Source organism: Balaenoptera physalus (assembly GCF_965194825.1).
Source record: "Balaenoptera physalus genome assembly, chromosome: 2".
In the NCBI taxonomy this organism is placed as follows: domain Eukaryota; kingdom Metazoa; phylum Chordata; class Mammalia; order Artiodactyla; family Balaenopteridae; genus Balaenoptera; species Balaenoptera physalus.
Genome location: NC_138883.1, coordinates 145,351,380 through 145,363,422, shown reverse-complemented (window position 1 = coordinate 145,363,422; position 12,043 = coordinate 145,351,380).

Genomic DNA, 12,043 nt, shown 5'->3' with positions numbered 1-12,043 from the left:
GAAATGCCAGGTTCCCTCCCTGTACTTCCGGGCATCAGGACTCTCCTGCCTGATCCTCAAAGATATCCAGGCATCTCCCCGTCTTTCTTCTCCCACGCAGCCAGCACTATCATGAGGAGAAGTTCAGACTTGGCCGTAGGCAGACGACTATACTGCAGTTTACCTCTGCCACTCCTTCCAGCCGCGTTAGAAACCCCGTGTCCTCCAAGATGGCTTCCCTGAGCCTCTTCAGATTTGATTCCCAAGGTCTGTGTCACACATACCGCGAGCTCCAGATCATCCTAGCACATCTGGCAGCTATAACCTGGGCAGTCTTTGCCTACCCCCTAGGCTGGAGCCCACTGAAAGGGATATGTCTCCCTATCCTTTCCTCTAAGTTCTCCTGAGGTTTCCCACCCCAGGACCCAGACCACCTCCCTCCCTCTCCCCTGGTCCTTCACACACAGCTTGCTTGCTGTGTGTGTGTGTGTGTGTGTATGTGTGTGCGTGTGTGTGTTTTGTTTGGGAGCACATAGTCTCTCTTTTTTTAAACATTTTTTAAATTGAAGTATAGTTTATTTACAGTGTGTGTTAGTTTCAGGTGTACAGTAAAGTGACTCAGTTACATGTGTATATGTAACTGATTTTATACACACACACACACACACACACACACACACACACATATTCTTTTTCATATTCTTTTCCCATAAAGGTTATTACAAAATATTGAGTATAGTTCCCTGTGCTATACACTAGGTCCTTGTTGTTTATCTATTTTATATATAGTACTGTGTATCTGTTACTCCCAAATTCCTAATTTATGCCCCCCCCCCACCTTTCCCCTTTGGTAACCATAAGTTTGCTTGTTTTGTTCTAGACATGACATCTCAAAACTGATCCAGTCATCCCGAATGAAAACAGCAGCCTCAAATATGACCAATTCAAGGTCCAAAGCCAGTCAAACCCACAAAATGTTCTCAGTCCTCAATAGAGCTCCTTGGGGGTTCCCTGTGGGGGCAGTCCAGGGAAGACCACTCCTAGAAGAGCCCACGGACTGATGGTGTCATAAAGCAATGTCCACAAGAAGAGACTCCTTGTTTGCTACTGCTCAGCACGCTGTCCTTTGCTCAGCACGCTGAGCCCGCCCATGAGCCTCTGGTCCTGGTCTTGGCCTTTAAGCTCCTCCCCACCCTGGGGCTACCTTTGCCTCAGTGTCCAGAGAACGATCAGAATTGGCGCTGGAAGCAAAGGACGGTGGCTGTCATCCTCCCCACCCAGCCTCCTGTTTCCCTGTGAGAGGAGCCTACAGCCTCTGGAAGGCAGCGGAGAGTCACTGATGCAGCCCAGCAAAGAGGCATTCACCTCCTCTCATTCATTATCTGATTCATCTGATCAATCTACAGGCATATGCTGATGCCTTCTCTCTGCCAGGCCCGGTGCTGGGCAATCAGGACAGGATGACTCACACCGTCCCTCCTCCCAGGCCTCATCCCAGGGGATTTTTCTACCAGAAGCCTCTTGGTCCTTTCTAGCATAACCCCTTTGCTAAAACAGAGTCTGGAAGGCCCCTTCTCAATACACTGGGCAACAGTGAGAGATTAAAATTTTAATGGATTTCCACGCCCCCCGGAGGTATGAGTGAGGGACTTAAATAAAAACAGTCTTGTTCAAGCCAGATAGCCTTGGATTCTGAATATGCATTTCTTCGTGAATCATGGGCTCTCCTCAACTCTTTGCAAGCATCTCAGGAGACACATTTTCTCCCTGCTTCGGTGGGAGTTGCTAGGAAGAAAGGGGAAGGCGGTGGTCCTCAGAGGAAGGGATGTAAACCCGTATCTCCTGCCCATAAGGTTTCCACACAGCCCGGCGGCTGCTCTGGTTTCTTCATGTTGCGGAGAACTGGTTCCCTGGGTCAAAGGTCAATCCCCTACACTCACGGCTGACATTCCTAGAACCTCTCCCATGCACCCATTACCCACAGAAATCTGTCTCCCGTGTAACAGTGAGGCTCACACTCGGGTGCTAAACTCTGCTTTCCCGATTAGGCCCTGGTTCCACCCTCTTCTCTTGGGCATGGGTGTCCCTCTAAGGTCAGCTATTCTGAGCTTCCTCCCAGAACACCTGCTCCTGGGGCCAGTCCTGCTGGGCAATCCAGAGTGGGGGGGGATGGGTGGCAGATCCAAAGGTCCCTGACGGGGAGCCTCGAAAAACAGGACAAAACGTTCCACTTGGTTGATTTCTCTTCCAAAGTTGAAGAGCTTTATCCTCAGTCTCATCTTAGGAGCAGGGGATTCCTTGTCTTCCTTCCAAGCCTCCTGTTTTTTTGCATCCTGTCCAGCTGTTTTTCCAGTTTGTGCAGCTGCTGTCTCTGCTCACCCAACTGCTTTTGCAGGACTGGACATGTTTCTTTCTTTGCCTTCTCTTATCTCTTGGCATCAGGCCAAGCAACAGAAGCCACTAATAGTAACCAGCTACTCCAGCGGGGGTCACTGCCCGGAGCCTTTCTTTCTCCTCTATCTATCCCAGGAACAAGTTCTGCTATTTCAGATTCTATCTTATCTTCAAGGGTCCCATTGGAACTTCCAGGGGTCCTGCGCTAGTGTTGCTTATTGGAGAACAAACGCTGCCCTCTCCTGTAAGCTAGGTATGGAGGAAGGGGCTCCTCAGTGGTTAAAAACATGTTCCCTGCTTTCCGTTCAATTGGCTCCTCCCGTAGGGTCCTCCACTGCTTCTCTGATGCCCCCCAGGTCCAGTTTTTTGGCCTTAAGAAAGACCCACCTCAGCTACCCACTGCCCTTTCCTGGGGAGGATCTTTGTTTGGAGGATCCAGCCGAGAATATCTTTCCTCTTCCATAGTGGAAATCCCCATGAGGTCTCTGGATCCCCCTCCTTGTCTATAACGTAGGGCAAATTCTCAAGCAGAGGCAATTCGACCCCCCAAGGAATATTTGGCAATGTCTGAAGACATTTTTGATTGTCGCACAAGGGTGAAGGGTTGCTGCTGGCCTCTAGTGGGTAGAGGTCAAGCACGCTGGTAAACATCCCACGATGCATAAGACAGCTCCCTCAACAAAGATTACCTGTCTCGAAATGTCAGTGGTGGGGAGGTTGAGAAACCTTGCCCTGAGGGTTTTGGTCTCAAGGGATCCATGAGGTTCTCTCCAGCCTGGCAGTCTATGAAATCCCATCAATTTTGTCCCACTCCCACCCCAGAGGCTTTCTGTACCCTCATTTCAAGTTCTGGGTCCCAAGTACTTGGGGAATATCCAATTAGTGTGTGATTTCAAACAAACTAATAATAGTAATACCTAATGACAAACTTGTATTCAACCTAAAGAAAGCCTGCCTTGTTTGTATATATTGTGGCACATTTTGTGCATTTTGTGTTTGTAGAGTACTTATCAGTTTAATTTGTTTTTAATTCCAGCATTTGTTTGTTGACTGTTGGATGAAGCTGTCCATCAGAACTTGGAAAAATCTTTTTACTAAACCTTCAAAATGCAGTTTTGTGTCAATAGAGGAATATGTGATTTTCTTTATTAACATTCTAGTTTAAGTAGGAGAAATATTGACCTCTTTAAAGGTAAGGCATTTTACATCAGCAAATATATTTAAGGAAGGGGAAAAAAATCTTATATTTCTGTTAAGGCTTTTACAAGATTTCCTGATACAGAGGTGTTCTTTCCCCTTGACAATGTTCCAGTAGGTTATCTATAGACTTGAAAGTAATGAAATTGCCTCTCTCTAAACATTTGCCTCTCAAGTCAAAGTTCTTGAATTCAGATTAACCTCTAGAGTGAAGTCAAATAATTGACATCTACTGTGTCTGAAATCTTTGAAGTCAGAAGCCAATTCCTCAGTCAAAAGCAGGGCCCAGGGAACTCAAAGGGAAGAAGAGTTTGTGAAAGTTTGTTCGTGTGATTGTGGTGTGTGAGGAGGGCAGGGCTGTGGCAGGAAGTGGGGTATCTGTCAGGAAGGGCAAAGAAAGAGGTAAGGAAAACATCTGGAAGAGTGAACGGGCAAGAGAAAGACAAGGGGCAAAGAGGAGCGTCAGGAGAAGGCATGGGACAGAAAAATGAGAGGATGGAGAAAGGAAAGGGGGATAACAGACGACAGCAGGGATGAGGGGCCAGGAAAGATGTGCAAAGAGTGAAACGTGGCAGGGTCCCAATGTTGAACAAGAAATTCCACATTCTTGAGTTAGGCAAAGCAAACTTTTTTAAATAAGAAAAATTGGAATTTCTTCCTTGCCAGTTCCTTGATCCCTGAGTGTAGGGTAGATGGGAAGGACAGAGAAGGGTAGAGGGACCGAAGGCAGGGTGGGAGGGCCCCGGCCTCAAAAATATAGCATCATCAGGGCTCTGGGTTTTGTCTGAAGTGCCACACACTCTTTCCCCACCCAACTCCCATGATCTTCTGGTTTCCTTTTGAACTCACATTGAGGTCAGACCCATTCAGTCCCTGAGCGCTTCTTAATCCAGGGATCCAGTGCTGCCAGCTTGCCCCCCAGCCACCTATACTCTGACTCTCAGAACCTCTTTCCCTTCTTGTTCAGCCCAGGCATTTTCTCTGAGACACTCCATCTCTGCCCCCACCCCCCACCCCCAAGCACCATCCATCAAGAGCTCTCTTTCCCTCTTAGAGTGGCAAGAAATAAGTTTCACAAGCCCTTCACTCACTGGTAAATTTCTGATTCTTCTTGGCACATGACCTTTGAGGATTCTTTGTTGGGCCACAGGACTCGTGTCAGAGTAAATCCCTGACAAGGGTTTCCTGCCCCAGACCCCAGGCAGTTCAATCATCCCTGACGGCTTCCTTCATCCTGGAATTTCATCTTGGAACTGGATGACTCATTGCCAGATCAGCAAGGAGGACCTCATCTCCAGTGGAATGCAGGCACATTCCCTGGCATAAGGTAGCTACCTAATTGCTGTAGATTTCACAGGTGGTAACCTGAGAAAATGTCTCAGTGTGTGTGTGTGTATGTATGAACGTGTGTGTGTGTGTGTGTGTTGGGGCGTGCTTTCTTGATACTGTGGTAGCTTTTAGAACCTGGAGAAATAGATGGCCCACTTACTAAGCAAAGAGGACATGGCTGAGTTACTTTAGCAAACAATAGAGGAAGGGAAAAAAAAAAAAGATCAGGTCAGTGGGCATGCTGGAATGGATATATTATGAGGCCAATAGACCCACTAGAGGATTATATTCCATGGGTGGGCCCGGTGGACCCGCCGTGCACCAAGGCCACCAGAAAAGAGCTGGCCAGGGGGGCACCAACAACACTAAGCAACGCATTGGTATCTCTCTTCTGCAGGATGGAGCTGGCTATAGGTAAGATACTCACAAAGCTGGGCAGGTTAATAGCAATCTGTATGATGGGGCCCCAGAACAATAGAGGCAGTGCTTCACTCCCAGAAGCCAAGAGGGCACAATGACTGCACATCAGAGGAGCACGCATGGGGAGCTGTGGAGTTTGCTTATAGAGCACAGTGCCTTGAGGAGCAAAAGAGACAACCAGCCAACAAGGGAACTGCTTAACGTCTACAGTCAGAAGAAGGCATGTACGAATGAGAGTAGGAGGCTGATGGAAATCACCCCACCGGGAAGAATCCATTATGGAAGAGACAATGGACAACCAACTAGACAAAATGACTTGGCCAGTTGGCTTTAGCCAGCCTTTGTCATCAGCTACCCCAGAACTTGCAAAATGAGCCCACAAATGGAGAGATGGAGGCTACGCATGGGCCCAACAACATGGACTCCCACCACCATGGCCAATCTAGCCACTGCCACCTCTGCTTGTCCAACCAGCATCAATGGAGGTCAATACTAGGCCTTGGAAATGGCCCTATTCCTTGAGAACAACAGGCCACAGAGTGGCAAGTTGACTATTTTGAGCCCCTCCATCCTCTCTCTAGGCTTCAGGTCCCATACCCTGTCCCCAGACTGGTCTCTGCCAAACTCAGACAGATCCTCTTAAACTACCTGGCTGGTGACCTCAGCCTTAACTCTGACTTTGGCAAATTCCTGGCCCTTGCAGTCTTAGCTCCTGAAGTAGTTCTACTGCTATTTGTCTAATATTTACTGCCCCCTCCCTCAACTTTATCCTTTATCTTTACCAGAAAAATGAAGATTTCATTCAAGGTAACATGGGGTCCAGCTAAAAATAGTTGATTTCCCAACCACAGGAACGGTTCTGGCCAATGAGAGGTAGTCCCTTAATGAAAAGGCAAAGGTGCACCAGGAACATGCCTCTTTATGGTCTTCTTCACCCTTTCACCCCGTTTTCATGCTGGAACCACAGACAAGAGGCCTGAGGGTGCAGCAGCTGTCTTGTGACCCTGAGGCATTAAACACGTAACAGATGACACAGCAGAAAGATGGAAAGAGCTGTGATTCTTGGTAGTGTCTCCGAGCCACCAGACAAGTGCTGATCGGCTTACTCTGGGGCTCCCTGTATGTAAATCCACTCGAATTCTGCTTAAGCCACTATAGGAAGTGTTATGCATTGAATTTCAACATATGAAAAAAAAACATATGTTGTGGTCCTAGCCCCCAGGACCTCAGAATGTGCCCTTCTCTGGACATAGGGTCCTTAACAGAAGTAATCAAGTAAAAATGAGGTCATTAAGGTAGGCCCTAATCCAATACGACGGGGGTCCTTATTAAACGAGGAGATTTGAAAATAGAGACAGATACACAGAGAGGGAAGATGATGTGAAGAGATCATATAAAGATGGCCATCTACAAATCAAAGTAGCCAAAAGGAGATCCTTTCCTCAGAGCCCTCAGAAGGAAACCAACCCCGCTGACACCTTGCTTTCTGCTTCTCACCTCCAGAACTGTAAGACAATACATTCCTGCTGTTGAAGCCATTCAGTGTGGTATTTTGTCAGCCCCAGCAAACAGATACAGGAGGGTTTTCTGTTATTTGAAACAGGATGCCTGCCTATACGATATGCCCACACAGTCCCCCATCTCCGCCTCTTCTCCCACACTCACCCTACCTATGACCTCAACCATCATCTGACATAATCCAACATTTGGAAAAATCTCTCTGACTTAAGATGACTGTTCAGTGAGCTGTGGGGATAACCAGTAAATTGTATTTAAACTTAATGAGCCATTAAGAACAACTGAACCGCCAGAGAGATTCTCAGAGCTCTTAGCAAAAGCCAAGAGTCGAGTTCCTCCCACTCACAGAGGGCCCATCACTTTCTGAAAAGCATCAACTTGTGTACAGACTGCCTGTGGCCACAAGGTCCTATCACAGACTTGATTCAATAAGATAAGTTCACACTATGACTTGTTTTTGTATTCTGACTGTCCTGGGCTCTAAAACCTGCCTGTTTCTCTATTTTGAGAAGCTTCTAAGTTTGATTGATTCATTTTGGACATTAGTCTGGATGCAGGAGTATCAGCATTCTGACCATTAAGGAAGGATTAATTGGGCTGCCCTGGAAGGGACTTCATTCTAGTTTCCAAATTTGATATATGGCCTGGTTCCTCCCAGAACGTGGAGACCTGGATTGTGCTCCATTATCTTATAGTGAGCTACTTGGCAGCCCCAAATTTACGAAGCAAAGGGCAAGATATTGAGGCAATATGTTCAACATCCCAGCCCTGCTACGATTTCCTCTGTCCCAAACGTCTTATAAATGCTTGAGTGAAATTTGAGGCGTTCTTTCTCCCTAAATGGGAAATACAGACTGGAGGTTTTCATTCATTTTGATCTCTTCTTTGCAGTGGAATTGCTGGAATCTAGCTGGCACTTAGTTCTAAATATATATGAATGAAGACTGAGCTCTTGAAATGAAACTTTTATGACAATAACACATTGATGTACATGCTCATACAAACAGAAGATTTGAAACACTGCTACTAATAATAAATGGATCCTAAAAGCTTCCTAGTAACAAATGTTTGTCTTGGATATTTAATTAACACAAGCTGGATCCAGCGTAAGATACATTGTTTAGCAAATTCTAATGGTTACTACTAAAAGAGTGCATTTCTTTATTTCTGTGTGTCATTTAAATATAGTTAGCAATTTTTGTTCTTCTCAGATCAATCATTTAGTGAGTCTGGGGGTCAAATATATTCCCATTACGTGCCTTACGGCTTACTATGCTGTTGTGTATGTAGTATTGTATGTAAACCTGCTTACAGGTTACACTGTGAGTTCTTATAATAAAGTCCCTCAGACAGAGGCCAAGTTTTAGAAGCTACATTTCTATACTTCTTAAATATCTTCAACCTTTATGTAACAAGTGCTCAGAAACACAAGATTCTTCTAAAAACACTTTTATTCACTGCAGTAAATTCAAAGTTGATGACAAATGTTTAACCTTAACTGTTGTAGAATTTCTAAACAATTTCAAAAATGATTAAATAAATGAACCCTCTGAAATGTAATCACCCCTGTAAACAGAAATTTTGTCCCTGTCACCTATTAGTATCAATATGTGTATAAAGCAACAATGGAGATTTTCAGATAATCTCTGAAAATTGTATATTCATTGGTTAAAACAATTATGTAAAAACCACACCCATGAGAAGCCTGGAAAAAATTCTTAAGCTACACATTCACACACACACACACACACACACACACACACACACACCATTTTGAAATAAGCGGGCACACTGAGGCTCTCTCTTGATAGTCACTTCTTTATATGCCTGTCATGTCTTTGCTTCTAAATGCATCGTTTGCCTAAGGATATGGAAATAGACTTTTTAATAGACATAATCAAGATAAACCTAGCACAAATTGTTTCAAGTTGTATAGAAACCCTGGGCCCCAATTCTCCATTGAAGAGCAGTTCTTTTCTTCTTTGAAGTCATCCTCAACAGATAGAGCCCCTCCCCAGGTCCTCACCTGATTCTCAGGTGAGCCTGTGGGTAGAGGTGAGGAAGGTTTGCTTTCTTAACATGGTCAGAATATTACTAGGTATAAAAGTTTCTTTTCCCTGGATGAGCTTTTTTCCTATCCACCTTCCCCTGGTGGGAAGAAAGTCTGTGATAAACAGGAATATATAAAGAGGGCTCTGACTTCGAATAGTCAAATTCATAGGGACAGAAAGTAGAACGGTGGTTACCAGGACCTGGGGGAAGGAAGGTAATGGGGAGTTATTTATTGTTTCCTGGATATAGAGTTTCAGTTTGAGATGATGTAAAGGTTCTGGAGATATATGATGGTGGTGGTTGCACAACAAGGTGAATGTACTTAATGCCACTGAATTGTACACTTGCATGTGTGTGTGTGTGTGTGTGTGTGTGTGTGTGTATGCACACAATGGAATATTACTTGGCCATAATAAAGAATAAAATTTTGCCATTTGCAACAACGTAGATGGACTGGAGGGTATTATACTTAGAGAAATAAGTCAGACAGAGAAAGACAAGTATGTTATCACTTATATTTGGAATCTAGAAAAAATAAAAGCAAATGAATACATATAACAAAGCAGAAACAGACTCACAGATACAGAGAACAAACTAGTGGTTATCAGTGGGGGAGGGGGAGGGAGAGGCAAGATAGGGGTAGGGGATTAAGAGGTACAAATTACTATGTATAAAATAAATGAGCTGCAAAGATATATTGTACCTTTTAAAAGTCAGATTCTTAGGTTCTAACCCAGACCTATTGCACCAGGTTTTCAGTGGAGACAAAAACCAAGAATCTGTATTTTACATGTTCCCCCAGGTGATTCTTACACACAGTAAACTTTGAGAGCCACTGTATCAGGTAAATATAAGCCCAAGGCAGTAAGCTTCAACTCCCAGATGATGAAGTTAATTTTCTCTACTTTTAGATTATGATCTAAAGGATAAGGTTAAAGCAGTAGTTCTCCAGCAGGGGTGATATTTCCCCCGGTGATATTGGTCAATGTTTGGACATATTTTTGGTTGTCATATTTAGGAGTATGCTACTGGTATCTAGTGGGTATAGGCTAGGGCTGCTACAAAAAAAAAAGTGGTTAAAATGGTAAGTTTGTGTTAAGTATATTTTTTAACCACAGTTTTTTTTTTAAGTTAAATGAAGAAAGAAGGGCATGTTAGTCAAATAACATCTAGACATTGTACTATGAGAAACTGCCAATATTAGAAAGATTTGTCTTGTAGATGCTCCTCTCTGTTGACACAGAAAGGTTTACACTCTCTCCCACAGTACGCGGTCTCAATATGCCTCCTGCCACGGGGGGTAGGGGGTAGGGGGTTAGAACTTTGAAGACTTTGCACCCACTCTCTAGGATGGAGTTGGGACCCTCATAGGAGGACCATACAGAGAATATCAAGAGGATCGTGGCAGTGAAGGAAGAGGGGGGAAGATAAGAAAGTGGAAGGGAAACTGCACACCCATCAGAGGTAGCCTCTGTATGAACTGGAAGGAGATTCCATGAGAAAAGTCAAGAAAGACTCCGCCATACGTGCACCCCCATGTTCACTGCAGTGCTAGTCACAATAACCAAGATGTGAAACGATCCGGGTGTCTGTCAACAGGTGAGCAGATTTTAAAATGTGGTGTATATTTTAAAATGTGGTATTTTAAAATGGAACACCATTCAGCCTGAAAAAAAAAAGAAGGAAATCCTGCCATTTGGGACAACATGGGTGGGCCTGGAGGACATTATGCTAAATGAAAAAAGCCAGTCATAGAAGGACAAAGACGGCATGATCTCACTTACACGTACAGTCTGAAATAGTCAAACTCATAGAAGCAGAGAGGAGGACAAAGGTGATCAGGGGCTGGGGGCAAGGGGGAGGGGGAGGGGGAGGTCAAAGGGTATGAAATTTCAGTTATGTAAGATAAATAACTTTTGGAGATGAGGGAGGCAGGAAGAAACTTTGGGAAGTGATGGGTATGTCTATGGCCTTAAGGGTGTTGATGATTTCCCAGGTGTCTACTGATCCCCAAACTCATTGAATTAAATACACTAAATTTGTACATAAACATGTATGGGAATGCATACATTAAATGTGTACAGCTTTTCATGTCAATCATGCCTCAATAAAGTGGTTTTTTAAAAAGTGCTCCGCGGCCTCTTCTGGATTTCCAATCTATTTATGGTTTCTACTCCACTCTCCACTGCTCTCCAACAAGTCCCCTTAGGGATTTGGAAGAAGACCTGGACCCTACAGACAACTTCTTCAGCTGGCCCAAAGCCAATCTTCATGACAGAGCCTCTGCTTGGAAAGCGGGTCCAGTCCTCACCAACCTCCACATCCAGCCACTCACCAAAGCTGGCCACACACCTGGCAGCAAGTGTGATGCCGCCCTCCTGGTTTGTGTCAAGACTCACTCCAGCATGGGCCAGTGTGCTTAGGCCACCAAGAAGGTGAATGCTTCCCAAGGCCACGCGAATGGAAGGAGGTGGCCCTGCTCTGCTCCTATCTGTCCACACCTAGAGTACAATTGTCCAGTCGTGAGCTACCAGAGCTTAAGGTAAATGCGCCGAAAGCGCATCATTTTTTTTTTAACATCTTTATTGGAGTATAATTGCTTTACAATGGTGTGTTAGTTTCTGCTTTATAACAAAGTGAATCAGTTATACATATACATATGTTCCCATATCTCTTCCCTCTTGCATCTCCCTCCCTCCCACCCTCCCTATCCCACCCCTCTAGGTGGTCACAAAGCACTGAGCGCATCATTTACAGAAAAGTTAAAGCCCCTGAGCTACGTAGCATGGAAGCAAGAAAATTCTAGGTCTCACGGGTCAGTGCCTTCAAATCACTGACGAGTTGTCAAGTAAAAGAATAACGTGACTTGATCCATAAAATGAAAGCTGCCCGGTGGAGTTTCAGCTTTTGACTCCGGGCAAGGACCAGCTTTCTCACAGTTAGACCCGCCCAAAGGCACAAGAGTGATGATTTTCCAGACAGAGAATGACAAATGCTGTATGATTTCACTTGTATGTGGTATCTAAAGAAAAATAAATAAATAAACAAAGGTAACAAAACAGAATGAGTCATAGATTCAGAGAACAAACAGGTAGTTGCCAGAGGGGAAGCGGATGGGGGGAGGAGGGAAATGGGTGAGGTAGATTAAGAGGTA